Source organism: Rattus norvegicus, chromosome 13 (genome assembly GCF_036323735.1).
Source record: "Rattus norvegicus strain BN/NHsdMcwi chromosome 13, GRCr8, whole genome shotgun sequence".
Classification (NCBI taxonomy): Eukaryota; Metazoa; Chordata; class Mammalia; order Rodentia; family Muridae; genus Rattus; species Rattus norvegicus.
The window spans coordinates 89496561-89511087 of record NC_086031.1 but is presented as its reverse complement, the minus strand read 5'-3'; the positions used below and the strand labels follow the sequence as shown (position 1 = coordinate 89511087).

Genomic DNA, 14527 nt, shown 5'->3' with positions numbered 1-14527 from the left:
ATCTACTGTTTGCCACTGTTTTATGGGCTCTGTTAGTGATTTTTTTCTCAGTATGACAAAATTTCTAACAAAAGTACTTTTGAGAGGAGGGGTTTATGAAGGCTTTACAGTTTATCCTAGAGGGAAAGCAGGTGTGGCAGCAGGGGCAGGGGAGGGATGGAATTGGCCACCGCTCTGTCTGTTATCAGAAAGTAAAGAACATACAGGAGGGAGGACGGTGCTATCAAATGTCAAGTCTCATCACCCCCCCATCCCCACCCTGGTGTTTCAATTGCTCTTTCAAGACTCCACATCCTAATGGTTCCACAACATTTCAAAAGAGCATCATGGGTGCCAAGTGTTCAAAGGCATGATTCCGTGAGAGATAACTCATGTTCAAAGCAGTGAAGAAAGAAAAAGGTCCAGCAATGTGTTCAACATCACATAATGGTGTACTGAAATTAGAGGAGAGGAACCTACTTTTGCCCTGCTTGGTTCTTGACTGCATCTCACAGACTAACAGTACCAATGGTAATTATTAATATTAATATTAATTATTAACTTATTAACATTAATTATTGAAAATGTGTTTCCTTAACTGAAGTTTCATGTGATGGGTAATTTCACAGAAAAACAAAAATTCAATAAATGGCTCACCTGAGTGTTTCTTCAGTTGGTTTGACAAATGATGGAGGACTACATAAAAGATCAGTAGGTTCAGGAGTTGAAGAAGTCAATGGGCAAACCAGCAGGTCCTGGGTGATCTGATTCCTCTCACCATCCTCTCATCTTCAGGGCTATGAATGAATGTTTGCCTCCTTTGTATAGGGAGGCTATGACTCACACGAAGATATTATGATCCAAATTCTTGGAAACCACAGAAAACCCTCCCTACATCTGACATTTCTTAAATCCTTTCATTTAAAAATACCATGTCAGGGTCAGAAGATGACTCAGTAGGTGAAGCTTAATAATTCCCAGACCCCATATGATGACGGCTTCCCACACGTCATTGTCTGACCTCCACACACATGCCCTACCCCCCCCCCCGCTTCCAAGACATACAAAATAAATAAATGTAAAAACACTTTTAAAAATATTTAACATGGGCTGGAGAGATGGGTTCAATGGTTATGGGCCTTCGTTGCTTTTCAAGAGGACCCAGGTTCAATTCCCAGTACCTACATGGCAGTTTACAACTACCCACAGCTCTAGCTCCAGGGATACTGATGCCCTCTTCTGACCTCTGGGGCCACCAAGCACAAACATGCTGCATAAACACAGGTTCAGGCAAAACACTCTCACATGAAACAAAACAAATAAATCTAACTTAAGATAGTCAACGTGCAGGATATGATGGTTTGGTATAATGTTACATGTTGCTGCCAGCATATAAACTCAGGGAGTCTGACTTGAGGACTTATTACACCACCTGCCCAAATCTCTCTTCCCTTTTTTGGTAAAAGAAAGCCATGGGAAAATTCACTTTTCACAGTTGAACATTTTTGCTATCAGGACAGCCTTATTCAATCTCTGGAGCTCACCCCTGATCCCAGGTAAGAAACTTGGTAAGTTTCAAGAGTTAGATGGTGCTAGACTGGGCTGTCTCCTTTACTTTTATTTATACAAAGGAATAGCATATACCAGCTACTAAAAATATATCAAGTTATTAATGCCAAATCAGTGGTAGAGTCTGCTAGCTAATTAATATCTTCCCTAAATGGGAAGGATTTGGTATAAGAAATGTGCATATTGGCTATAATATAAAGTGTAAATAGTTGAAGAAATATTCCATTCTATACATGTTTTTTAAAAAAAAACATAGAATTCAAATTAAAGTAAGAGGCTCTCTTAAAACTGTTGCCATTCAGGAAAGTTTTGGCTAGCCCACATGGGAACTAAGGTGGAACCATAGCTAATACCGTGAAGAAGCCGTGTGCGAAGGGTGTGCGTCCACAGATAGAATTGGTCATCTCAGTGGTGATCATTCACATCCTGTCTGTGCTCACAAGCCCAGTGTTATCTGTGGTTCAGAATCATGGGTTCATGTAGAAAAGATGGGTGAAGACTGGCAGAAGACATCAGAGAACTGGGGGAGGGGGTTGTTACAGGAACTAGTGAAAAAAACTACATCAGGGGCCAGGAGATGACTCAGTCAGTAAAGAAACTTGCCACACCTGGTAGTTTGAGTGTTGTCCCAAGAGACCATTATGAAAATAGAAGAGAGGAGGGCAGTTCCTCTGACCTCCATACGTGTTCTGTGGCACATGGGAGGGGGGCACACACACGCACATGTGGGTGGGGGAGAGGGAGAGAGAGAGGGAGAGGGAGAGGGAGACAAAGAGGGAGACGAAGAGGGAGAGGGAGAGGGAGAGGAAGACGAAGAGGGACATGAGAGAATACATTTCAGAAGTTTGAAAACATTTGAAGTCACTCAACTTTTCTGAGAATAAGTGGAGGATTGAACTAGTGTTCTGGGAAAACCAGAGTAAAGCTTTGGGGTGGCGATTGCCTCTTGTCCTTTTCCAATTGCACCCCACCCCCATTCTCGTCTCCAGGATTAGTTGAACCATAAGTCAGACAATAAAGATTTAAAGAAGCTTTCATGAAGTAAAATGGTTATTGAAGTCTTTCTACCATCCCAGTATCCTCACAGATCCTCACAGCTCACAGTTTTGTCCCACCCTTGGGCCTCAGTGACAAAGACTTCCTGAATTCACTTTATAAAAGCATTTTGTCATTGTTGACCAATTCTACCTGATCTGAATAACAGGAAAATGACTGCACACCTACATAAGTTATCTGCTAGCAGGAGCCAGGATGAGAAATGAAGGCAGATGTTTCCCCAGCTGATGACAAATGTCACACTTGATCTTACCACGTGGGACTCGCCACTATGTACTCCAGTTATAGCTGTGTGCTTACTTCTTAATATGTGATAGGTTAGAAATAATTTTGGGATTTACTGGGGGAGAAGATGAGTACTATGAATTAGTTCATTTTAGTGCAAGTATCGATTGTGTCTATACCCAAGAACATATTTGAAAGAACATATTGCATTTCTAATAATTTTGCTGCCGTTACCCATGACAACACTTTGCATATTCTGAGAATCCTCTCAGACATTTACAGGATACAACCAAAGGTGCCAGTTTGCTTCCAAAGATGCTTAAGAAACAGCATATGACAGTGAATTGTGTCAAGCATGGAAATGACCTGGAGGGAACTAAACTCATATCTCAACTTCAAGCTTCTTATGCTATGCATTTATAACTTTTTATTTTAAAAAAATGTATTCTTACCAACTCAGTTTGAGAAACACACACACACATGTCTCACACATAAAGTATTATTAAATAAGACTAAAGCACAATGTACATGCTCCCTCAGTTGTTCAGGGGTGTCTCCTTGGGGCTGAAATGCAATGGATTTGAAACTTCCTTTCCAAATGGTCATTATTAGGTCATTAAACAAAATCTTACTGCCTTTCTTAGGTAATACAGCTGGAATCATCTCACTGTTGTTTAGAAATCCAGTAGGTCAGAGCATGTGTAATAACCTTTTAAAGGATAATAACATCCTACTCCTATATTGGTGAAAAGGATTAAGGAAATACATGTAAATCACCAAGCACAGTGCTTGGCACATAACTGATAGGAAATAATGTGTCTCTTACCTACTCCTCTCCTTTTCTCTAAGGAGACATCTTTGTAGAAAGACACAGTAAGCATTCACACCCTTCCTTTAGTCTTAGACAATATTTGGCCAAAACCAAATAAAGTCAGGACTCCAGGGGCCTTGGAAAAGGCCTGACATGTTGATAGCTGTGGGGAAGCTTAGAAAATGCAGCATCAGGGAAGTCGTAGAATCAAGGGATGACCAAAAAGAGGGCCTCAGGTCAGTTAAGAGACCTGCATCCTGGAGGAGTAGGTTCTGGAAGCCAGTGCTTGAGGGAAAAAAAGGTTGTCCAAAGACATCTGTGGTCTCACCTGCATGTAGACTAAAACCTGGAGGAGTTTTGCTAGTATCCACTATGGCAGTAGACAGCAGGGAGTCACAATGGTACTGACATGGGCACTGTCATCTGTTAGTTAGGCTGCAAAGGATTCAGGATCTTTTTGGCAGGTGGATTATTAGCTTTACATAACTAGGCAGGTCAGAACTGTCTGTAACTTCAGTTCTGGGGTATTCAGAGCACACTTCCTGCCACTGCTGGTGCTACGTGAATGTGGTGTACATGCTGGCAAAACTCTCATATACACAAAATAACAAAAATAAATGTGCATAATAAGAGCTCTAATCTCCCCTCCCACCTTTGCCCTGTGTGTATGTGAGACAGACACACACAGACAGAGACACAGAGAGATAGAGAAAGAGGCAGACAGAGAGAGCTAAGTAACTCACCAATAATCAGAGAGTACAAATTAAAGGACTGAAGAGAAGGCTAGTCAACTAGTTGTAGGTTGATGTCGTTATGCAGGTGAAGGCAGGTACAGGGTAGAATGAGACCTGTCATTGGATAAGAAGGAAGGATGGGCAGGAGAAAAGTTTGTGTTTTTTTTTTCTCGGAGCTGAGGACTGAACCCAGGGCCTTGCCCTCACTGAGCTAAATCCCCAACCCCAGGAGAAAAGCTTTAAAGAGGCAGAGGAGACCAGAGTGAGAAGGGGGCAGCCGAGAGAACATGGAGGCAGATGTTAAGATTTCTCTCTGCACATTTACAGGTTGTTATGACTATTCTTAAGGGATGGATGTGTACAGGATTTTGTGTGTCTAGATGAGCAAATTATATCTTATATAGGTGGGCAGCTTATATCCTTATCAATTGGTTGTAAGTTTATATGTGGATTGAGAATTTAACATGTAAATCTGATTGATGGGTTACAGTTTGTTGAGCCTTGATATTACTGGGTAACTGGGACCAGAGTTCCCGGTTGGCTAGGACTGGCCAAGGCGACTAGCAATGGGAGTGGAGAGACCTCTGGGGCTAGAAGAGAGCTAGGCTAACATGGCAGGGTGCCACACTGGAACCAGCTGCAGCTGGGATAAATGTTAGTTCTATATGGCCTACAGTGTCAGAACTAACGCCAGGGAGGGACCTCCCTGGGTTCGAGAATACCAGGGGCCAACGTGAAGCAGTAAAGTGCAGGAACTGGTCCTGGCATTTCTAATACTACTGCAATTAAGGTAGCTAATTAATATTAGCTAATTAAGTGCTCTCACTGTTCTTCCAGAGGACCCAAGGCTTTTTCCCAGCACCCAGGGCAGGGCAACTGACAAGCACTGGCAATTCTACGTCCAGGGCATCTTACGCCCTAGTCTAGTTTCCACAGGCACCTAAGCAAGCATATGGCAAACACATACTAAGAGAGACAGTCAGAATTAAAATACTGACATACCATTCTCTTCATACCTAATATGTAGCATCTGCGACAATGCAGTCTCTTTAGATGAGCAGATTAACTTTTAAAGATAAGGGTAGAGTGAGGCCCTACTTTTCCCCACCGCCTTTACAGGAAATGCTTGGAGCTTGAATACTTTAATACACCAAGATTTTGTGCTGAGCATTGCCCATTGTGCTCTTGGCTTCTTACTCCGAAAGAAGAATGAGCGACAAATTGTAGAAGTGACTGCCTCTAGCCAGCTTCACTTCATTAACACGCAGAGTAGCCTCAGGGCTGTTACCTCAATTGAGAGTGATCTGGGGCCCTTTTCCATCTCTTGGGGGAAAGGTGTTGCTTACATCCCTAAATTCCGAGCTGCTAGGTTGGTGGCTGTAGAAACAGTCCTAATTGGAAAGCCCTAGTCCTCCATGTACAGAGGACTGTGGCAACCCGGGTAGCCCAGATGTACAGCAGGTGTTAATGACATGAACTAGCCACTAACTAAAAGTTCTGTCCCACCAGTAAAGTAGGTGAAAGTTCTGACACACTGACCCACTTTAACTGTGATCAGATGATAAGTAGGCAGCCAAATCAATTGAGCAGATACAAGAAGGCATAATGCCTCTCGGGAAAGCATGCACTCTCAGGCAGGTACAAACCTTATGTCAGCATTACTGAACGTGAACACTATGTATTCCATCGTTTTCTTCGGTACTGGGAACCCAATGTTCTAGCAAATTATCTACCACTGGTCTGTATCTCCTGCACCATGTGTTGCTGTTGTTCATCTTGTTTTGTTTTCTGTGTTTCATTTAGACCTCACCTGCTCGTTGTACTTAGCCCCAATTGGATGTACAATTTCTCTTCTTGTATTTAAATGTCATACAAGTCAGGACTTGTTTGAGCGCTGCTTCCTCTGAGTAGATTAGGCAAAACTTCATTCGTTTGCTGCACCTGCAATAATTTCAAGGCTCAAGGCTCCGATCTACCGTGTCCTCTCTCCCAAAGATTTGGAGGAGACTGGCAAGCCACATCTTGCATGCTGATCCTGCAGCAAGCCCACAGTCTACTTTGTCCTGTGTAAAAAGGAAACAAGAAGAAGAAATGAGTCAGGGTTTCTATTCCTGCACAAAGCATCAGGACCAAGAAGAGATTTGGGGAAGAAAGGATTTATTCAGCTTACACTTCCACATTGCTCTTCATCACCAAAGAAAGTCAGGGCAGGAACTCACACAGGGTAGGAACTTGAAGGCAGGAGCGGATGCAGAGGCCATGGAGGAATGCTGCTTACTGGCTTGCTTCCACTGCCATGTTCAGCTTGCTTTCTTATAGAACCCAAGACTACCAGTCTAGGGAAGGCACTACCCATAATGGGTTAATGATCACTAATTGAGACAATGCCTTACAGCTGGATCTCGTGGAAGCATTTCTTCAAGGGAGGCTCCTTTCTGGGTGGTAACTCCAGCTTGTGTAAAGTTGACATACAAAACCAACCAGTACACTGATAGTAAAGACCAAACTTGCCCCAAGGAACTCAATGACCCTAATTAAAAGGAAATAGTTTAAAGATAGCATCATCTTTCTCACCCCTGACTTCATCCAGGGATCACTTTTCTCTCCTCTCTATCCATTTCTCTCCCTTATCTAGTGTTAGGAGGTTGAAGAGTAAAAGAAAAGGGGTAGAGAAGGGTGGAAGAGAAAAGAACCCACAAAATAGCTAAGACACACATCTTGGTTATAATAGTATTTCACATGCTGTTATATAGTTAGCAAGTTTTGTTTTGTGTGATTCTTACTGTTCTGGAAAACCAGGATGGTTTCCTAGATGGTCTATTGCAATGTATTACACTACTTGGATTGTGTGAGCTGCATTCATACTTTTCCTTCATTCTACAAGCTTAACAGATTCTATTTAATTTCGACGATTATAATAGACTATCCAGACAGTTCAGACCTTAGTAAAAGGTCTTCCCAACACTCAGTAAGTTGGTGCAAGGCTAATTAACAAGTTGTAAAGGAGCCGACCCTATGTGGAAACCTGCATTTATTTCACTAACCTAGAAAGTTTTATTTGAGTCACTTTGTAAAATATCTTTTTTATTAAAAACTTAAGAGATCAGGGGCTAGAGCTGAGGGTCAATGGTAGAGTGCCTGCCTAGCTTGCGTGAGGCTTTAAGTTCTATCACATACCCTGCAAAATGAAGCAAAACTAAATTAAAGAAACCACCTCTGTCACCAGCAAAGCAGTCAATCTTTGAATACCACTGTGGTCTTGAGAAGATGAGGTTTGAAAAACTGTTCTAAACCCTGAGGATGCTGGCACAGGTCGGGGTCCCCACGGGTACTGCCATTTTAGGCCTCATGCTGCCACCCCAGGATAGATTTTCTTATGGGTGTTTAAAAACAAACAAATAAAACAGACAAAAACCAGGGAGAAATGCTCCCCTTTCTTGGCTAATTAAACTGATTAGATATCCAAAGGGCAAATGAAAATGAGTCTATGAATGCTGATTCAGGACTCATGAAATTTGTTCTTTCACTAAAAAATGGGAAGGTGGTGGAAGGAGCGAGGGATTGTATGATTGCACTTTGGATCCTAATGTAGTCTCTGCTAGAATGACAAATTCTCAAAATTGTTTTGGGCTGCCTAGGTGTAGCATCTGACCAGTTAAGTAATTCAGGGATGAATTTTGGTCTCCTGAAGACATGAGAACTGTCAAAGATTCTGTCTACCTTCTTCAAATGGAGCACAGGAATCCCCCGAAGTATTCCTAGAATTGCTTTCTAGTGTCTTAAGGACATGCATATGCATATATAATGTATGCATATTAAAATATGCAGATACAGGGAAAATGACTAATATGTATAATTTTATCATCCATCAGATTTATTTATTAGCATACACACTTTTAGAGCTCAGGAATTTACATAATTTATCTAATAAGGTTTTCTTCCTCATGTGTGCTTAGCACAACCACTCTGCTCCCTGCATCTCTATTCTGTTAACTCTGTTTTCCTAATTCCCTTTCTTTAGGTCTTTCCTATTTCATATTATTGCTGAATTCTACACATTTGAAGAGGGTGTCTGCATGACTTTGAACACTATGAGATAAAGGTTTAAGTCAAGGCAATTTCTGAAGCATTGCCTGAGACTTTGATCTTCTAGTAGCCACTTCATGATCCCAAAGCCGTGAATCCACAACTTCAGGCTTCAGAGACTTGGTATTCCAAAATGCTTGATGGCTAAGACTTAAGGTTTCCTAACTTCTCAATCATAAGATCAGTTTCACTTTAAATGGAGCCTCTGATGTCACGATTTTGGCCCACTCTTCATGCTTGATCTTTCTTGTCCCTGTCTGACACCCTTGGGCATTATAGCTGTCCTTCATTTATGAATGTAGCATAGATTCATGAAAAAGTGTATCAACAATCCCTGTTTCTTTGATACAAAGTGAGCAAAATTTGTCTTCGATGTTTTATCTTTGAACTAGACAATATACAGGTGAGTCACAAACTCAAAGCCTCAGATAAATCCGGTCTCCTTGTGGGCATCATCTACCTAAACCCAGGTTAGTGCAAGCCCTGTGGAATGTTGTCAAACACACTGAGAAAGGAGAGCAGGATAAAAATTCGTTTCCCAGTCCTAGGGAATGAGTGTAATACCTTCTAAGCGCTTGACAAGCCCGACATCTAGTGGCTAGCTGATATTCCTAAGGCTGCTGAAGGAAACAAACCCATCCTAGCTTGAAGTGCTGTGTTAATCTTATCAGCTGGCAGTTCCTTTACAAGAGAAGGGGTCCGAGATAAAAGAGCAAAGAGAAAGAGCATGGCGCAGTGCCTGCTAGCTGTGCCACAGGACCCTACCTCATAAGTCCTCCACTGAGTGTCTGAGTACATCAGCCCTGCCTGCCCAGTGGGCCTGAATGGTGAGCAACGATTTCACAGATAACAGGGAACCTGAGAGTCTTTCTGAGACTACTAACAAAAGGGCAAATGAGCAAATAAATTCCCTGAATTTTCAAAAGTTATTTATTTTTAAGATTACAATTATATCATTTCTCCCTTCCCTTTTCTTCCAACAAACGCTCCCATATATCCCTCACTGTCTTCCAAACTCATGGCCTCTTTTTTCAGTAATTCTTGGTAAACTATAGTGTTGAGATGAGTTTGGGTTTGTGTTGTTTTGTTTTGTCTGTCTGTCTGTCTGTCTGTCTGTCTGTCTGTCTACACTAGAAAGCATTCTACGTAGAGCATTTTCCTAGATTCCTTGCCTGAGTAAAAACCCTCTGTCATAAGGGAGTGCCTGGAAGGACATTCTCTTGTGTGGCTTTGAGGTGAAGGAAGGGACAGAGGGCATCAGACACTGATTTAGCTGTGTTGTTCCTGCTGCACCAGTCAATATTGTCTGTTTAAAGTCAGCTACTGCACTTGAATGAAATGCCAAGAAAGGAGCCCATGTTCAGGTTTTATGTCTTGTTTATTGTCCAATGTTGTTCCAGGCAAGACCTGGAGAGTGGGTGAAAGAGGTAGGGGGGTGGGGAGGAGATCTGCTTCCAGGGTAGTGACTTAGGAGAAAGCCTAAGGGATCTGCTCAGGTCAAGAGCGGTGTAAGTGAAAGTTATAAGTAAGGAAAGCTAGGCTGGTGGCAGGCCAGCAACACTGTCCAAAATTATTGCCTACAGAGTAGGGGTTCCTGGTCTAGTGCCTTCTCACACAACGGGATGATCATAGAGCCAAGAGGTAGATCAGCACTAAACATAGTTGGTTAGAGCATAAAATTCTAAAAAAATATTAATCTTTCTTTTAGAGATTCTTTACCCCATTAGAGAAAATGGATCCAAGCACAAGTATCTTCATCATATGGTTACACACATGTTCCACTCTTCCACCTGTTGTGACCTCATGAAGAGCCAACACATTTTAAGCACTAGGCAAAGATGGCTACTGTTATCACTGTCATAAGGGGAACAAGAATACCCTTGGGAGGGAATAGGGAGGCAAAGCTTAGAACAGAGGCCAAAGGAACACCCATTCAGAGCCTGCCCCACATGTGGCCCATACATATACAGTCACCAAACTAGATAAGATGGATGAAGCAAAGAAGTGCAGGCTGACAGGAACCGGATGTAGATCTGTCCTGAGAGACACAGTCAAAATACAGCAAATACATAGGCGAATGCCAGCAGCAAACCACTGAACTGAGAATGGGACCCCCGTTGAAGGAATCAGAGAAAGAACTGAAAGAGCTTGAAGGGGATCGAGACCCCATATGAACAACAATGCCAACCAACCAGAGCTTCCAGGGACTAAGCCACTACCCCAAGACTATACTTGGACTGACCCTGGACTCTGACCTCATAGGTAGCAATGAATATCCTAGTAAGAGCACCAGTGGAAGGGGAAGCCCTTGGTCCTGCCAAGACTGAACCCCCAGTGAACATGACTATTGGGGGGAGGGCGGTAATGGGGGAAGGATGGAGAGGGGAACACCCATCGAGAAGGGGAGCGGGAGGGGTTAGGGGAATGTTGGCCTGGAAACCGAGAAAGGGAATAACAATTGAAATGTAAATAAGAAATACTCAAGTTAATAAAGATGGATTTAAAAAAAAAAAAGAACCAGTTCTTGTAGAGAAGAAATGGTTCCCAGTGTGTTCTTGGCACTGGTCTCTGTGGGCTGAGCAGACTTGCTGGGGGAGAAAGAAGCAAAGACAGGGCAGGTCCCTCAGCCCAACCCTACTGCCAGGGCCACTGGAGAACAGTGACAGAGGGGAGCAGAAGGCAGGGAGATCAGAAAGACAGCTGAAGCGGCTCCAGTCTCTGACTGTTGTCTTTGCTCTTAAGAAAGGCTGGCTGCTGTGGTTGGCATTCTTTTTATTCTTGTGGGCTAAAAATAGGGTAAAATGATATCAAAGGAGAATATGTGTGATTGACATGACACGAATTCATTCAGAATGAGAAAACATCATCTTTCTGTAATTATATTTCCCTCAAAAAATAGTGGTTTCAATGAAGTAGGAGAAAAACTTCCAGAAAATTGGATTTTCTTTTCGAAGTATGCAAATCAGCTTGGTGAAACCCAAATATCACCAAAGTTCTTTCCCCTCAGAAACAGATTTGACAGTTAATCTAATCTGATTGGCATTAATTGTATTCTTTTTATAAGTTTTATTTTGAGCTACTCGGTTTCAGTTCAGTCTGTGTGCCTCTGTGTGTGTGTGTGTGTGTGTGTGTGTGTGTGTGTGTGTGTGTGTTTATGGGTTCCACATCTGCTCCACCATAGGGCAAGGCCACTGCAGGTATGATGCATAGAGAAGCTGTGGGACACCATTCCAGGGGTGGGGGAGCACAGTCTGAGGTGCAGGACAGCCATAGCTGGTTGGGGGTCGCCAGGCATGCAAGGAGGCCAGGCCATCTGGTTGTCAGGCTCTTGGACACCCAGGCACTGCTGGGAGCCTCTGAATTTCTGAGAAAAGAGTCAGGGCCCACCCTCGGGCTGAATCGAACCTGGGACTGGGGTGCAGGGGATGGGGGGAGGGGCTCTGGCTGGTCTTGCCTGGAGAGAGTCTTTGATTGTTGGCAGTTGGCTTAAGTTTTGCTTGGTGGTCGCTGCTGTCTGTGGCTGGAGGTGCAGAGAGGCCTTCTACAGGAGATTGGGCTCTATAAGCAAAAGCGTTCTCTATGGCTAACCACGGCAGATCCCGAAGGAAAGAGACAGTCCATGGTTTTAAGACATATTGTCATGGCGGAAAGTGGATGAGTAAAACTATACCCCACTTCTCAGGGTGGGCGTGAGGATAAATACCTTTTGCAGGGAGGAATGTCTGGGAAGAATAGCTTATTGGTTAAGCCCTCCAAGCCTTTAGGTACCTCATTAAAATGGCGGTCTGTCTTGAGCCTACAGGTCACACATCCTCTACATGTGAGGGATTTGGGGTGTTGCCCTTATGTGACTGATGGCCACAAATCTACGGGGAACCTCGGCTAGTGGCAGGGGCCTGGTGCACGGGAATCGGGCAAAATGCCTACCCTTTAAGGTCTCCGAGGTTTCAAGCCTTAGCTCAACTGGGGACCAAGCTATCTTTCAAGGTCGTGTGTGTGTGTGTGTGTGTGTGTGTGTGTGTGTGTGTGTGTATGCAAATGTGGGTACACATGAGTGCCAAGGAGACTAGATACGTTGGATCCCCTGAAGCTGAAGTTATAGCAGTTTGTGGACTGCCAATCACGGGTCCTGAGAAACAAACTCAGGTCCTCTGCAAGGGCAGGACATGCTATTAATCACTTAGCCATCCTTACAGTCCCATACAAAGTATTTGACCCTAGATAAAAGTCAAACTATTTTAACTTGGAGGACCATATTAGAAAAACTGACACACTGAAAAAGGTAGAAGTTCGCTAAATTGCAGTAAATTGACAGATACATGAAGAGATAGTAATAGAAAAATACAGCCTATACTTAACAATTTCCTGAGGGGGGATTATTCTGAAAAAAAAATGAGAGATAAAAAGACAACTCCATATTACCACTAGGATAGACACATCCATACATCTCTTTGTAACAGATGGTCCTTCCAGCCTGGTGACATGGCTCTACAAGCACCTATGTTTCCAATGCAGATTTGTAAACATTGAAACTCGAGTCTCTGACACTCCGACACTCCGGTGAGGTGCATTAGATCTCAAAAACCTGATATGATTATCCCACACAGTAATCCAACAGAATACCTTTCTGCCTCCTTAGCTACAATCCCAACTTCCCCTCTGCCACATAAGGAGAAGCTAGAGAATGTCTCTGTGTATAATGAGCTTCTGCTGAGAAAGTGAAGATGGGAGGCTCCCTGAGGATCCCTGGTGAATCGCCTGGTGTACCTGATGTGCACTGGGTTGATGAGAAGTCCTGTCTCCAAAAAACATTGTGCACAGCACCTGAAGAATGACAACTGAAGCTGATGTATGGTTTACATGCCCATTCATGTACACACACACACACACACACACACACACACACACACACACTCAGAATTTTCTAGGTACACAGATATCCATGAAACTATACTATTACGACTTTGAGATGAATAATTACGACTTTGAGATGAATTAGTTCATCAACATATTCAGCTGCCCATTTTAGAAAGACGCCACAGTAATATTTAACTATTAACTGCAAAATCTCCTTTGAGATGCTTTCCATGATCTCGGTCTGTTGCGTGAAATATAAAATAAAGCATCCCATACAGACGCCAGCTCGCACCAGCAGACAGCTTCAATCTGTCTGTAGCCCAGCCGACAGGCTGAAACTGCATTCTTTCCTTTTAACCAGGGCTCTGTCCTCCCCTCTCACTAAATTCCCATAGCTGGCTGTTGCCATGCTTGCCCCTGTGCTTCCAAATTCCCGTGGACGCACTCTTGCACACCACAGTCTTCTGCGGTACCTTCCTTCAGAACTCAGTTGAGTCGCTGCGTGAAGGAAAGCACCACACAATCTTAGGTTAAGATCTACAGGTAACACAATCGTTGGGCGCAGAATCTAGCATCTTAATTTTACAAACTATTCTATGTTAGAAATCCTCCAGTGGCAGATCAGATCCACCACTCAAGACAACAGCCTCTCGCTTCCTACATTCTGTCTGCCTCCTTGCTCTTCCTGGTCCAAAACTGGTGACCATTCCTTCCTCTCCTGCCTTCTCTTCCTCTTTCTGACCTGGAAGTCCCGCCTACTCCCCCAGTGATTGGTCCTTTGTAATGTTTATTTATTAGGGGAAGATCTTATCATGGATCTACAGACAATCCCCTTTGGTGCTCCTGTACTGGGAAAAGCAAAACTTTAGCACAACCTTCCTGAACTCTGTATAATCACATCCATCCTGTGTCTCTCAGTAGTTGCTTCATGGAAGTTGCTTATGTCAACTTCGCTCTAAATCTACAACAGCTTAACTCAGAACTAATACAATTCACTTTTAAAAAGTTAAATGCAAATTATGGATGTTACTCATTGATAGAGTACTGTGGGAAAACTCTGCTAAGAAAATCGAAGTCTACCATTGACCAGATAGCCCTCTGGGGCTCTGCACTGTATGGAGGACTCCGTTCTTTGGCAGGGTTTATCCTTTTCTGACCTTGTTTGGGGAGTTCAAAAATCCCCACACCTCTATCTGCAAAATGTCAAGTA

The 14527-nt window shown here is 43.2% G+C and overlaps 1 long non-coding RNA gene across 1 annotated transcript in view; it reads right to left on the bottom strand.

Moving 5' to 3' along the window:
- Positions 1-4333: 4333 nt before the first annotated feature.
- LOC102546489 (uncharacterized) overlaps positions 4334-14527 on the bottom strand; it is an 81762-nt gene continuing 71568 nt past the window's right edge. The window contains exon 3 of the long non-coding RNA XR_005492653.2: positions 4334-6437. This is a non-coding gene — a long non-coding RNA (uncharacterized LOC102546489). The remainder of the gene's footprint in view (positions 6438-14527) is intronic.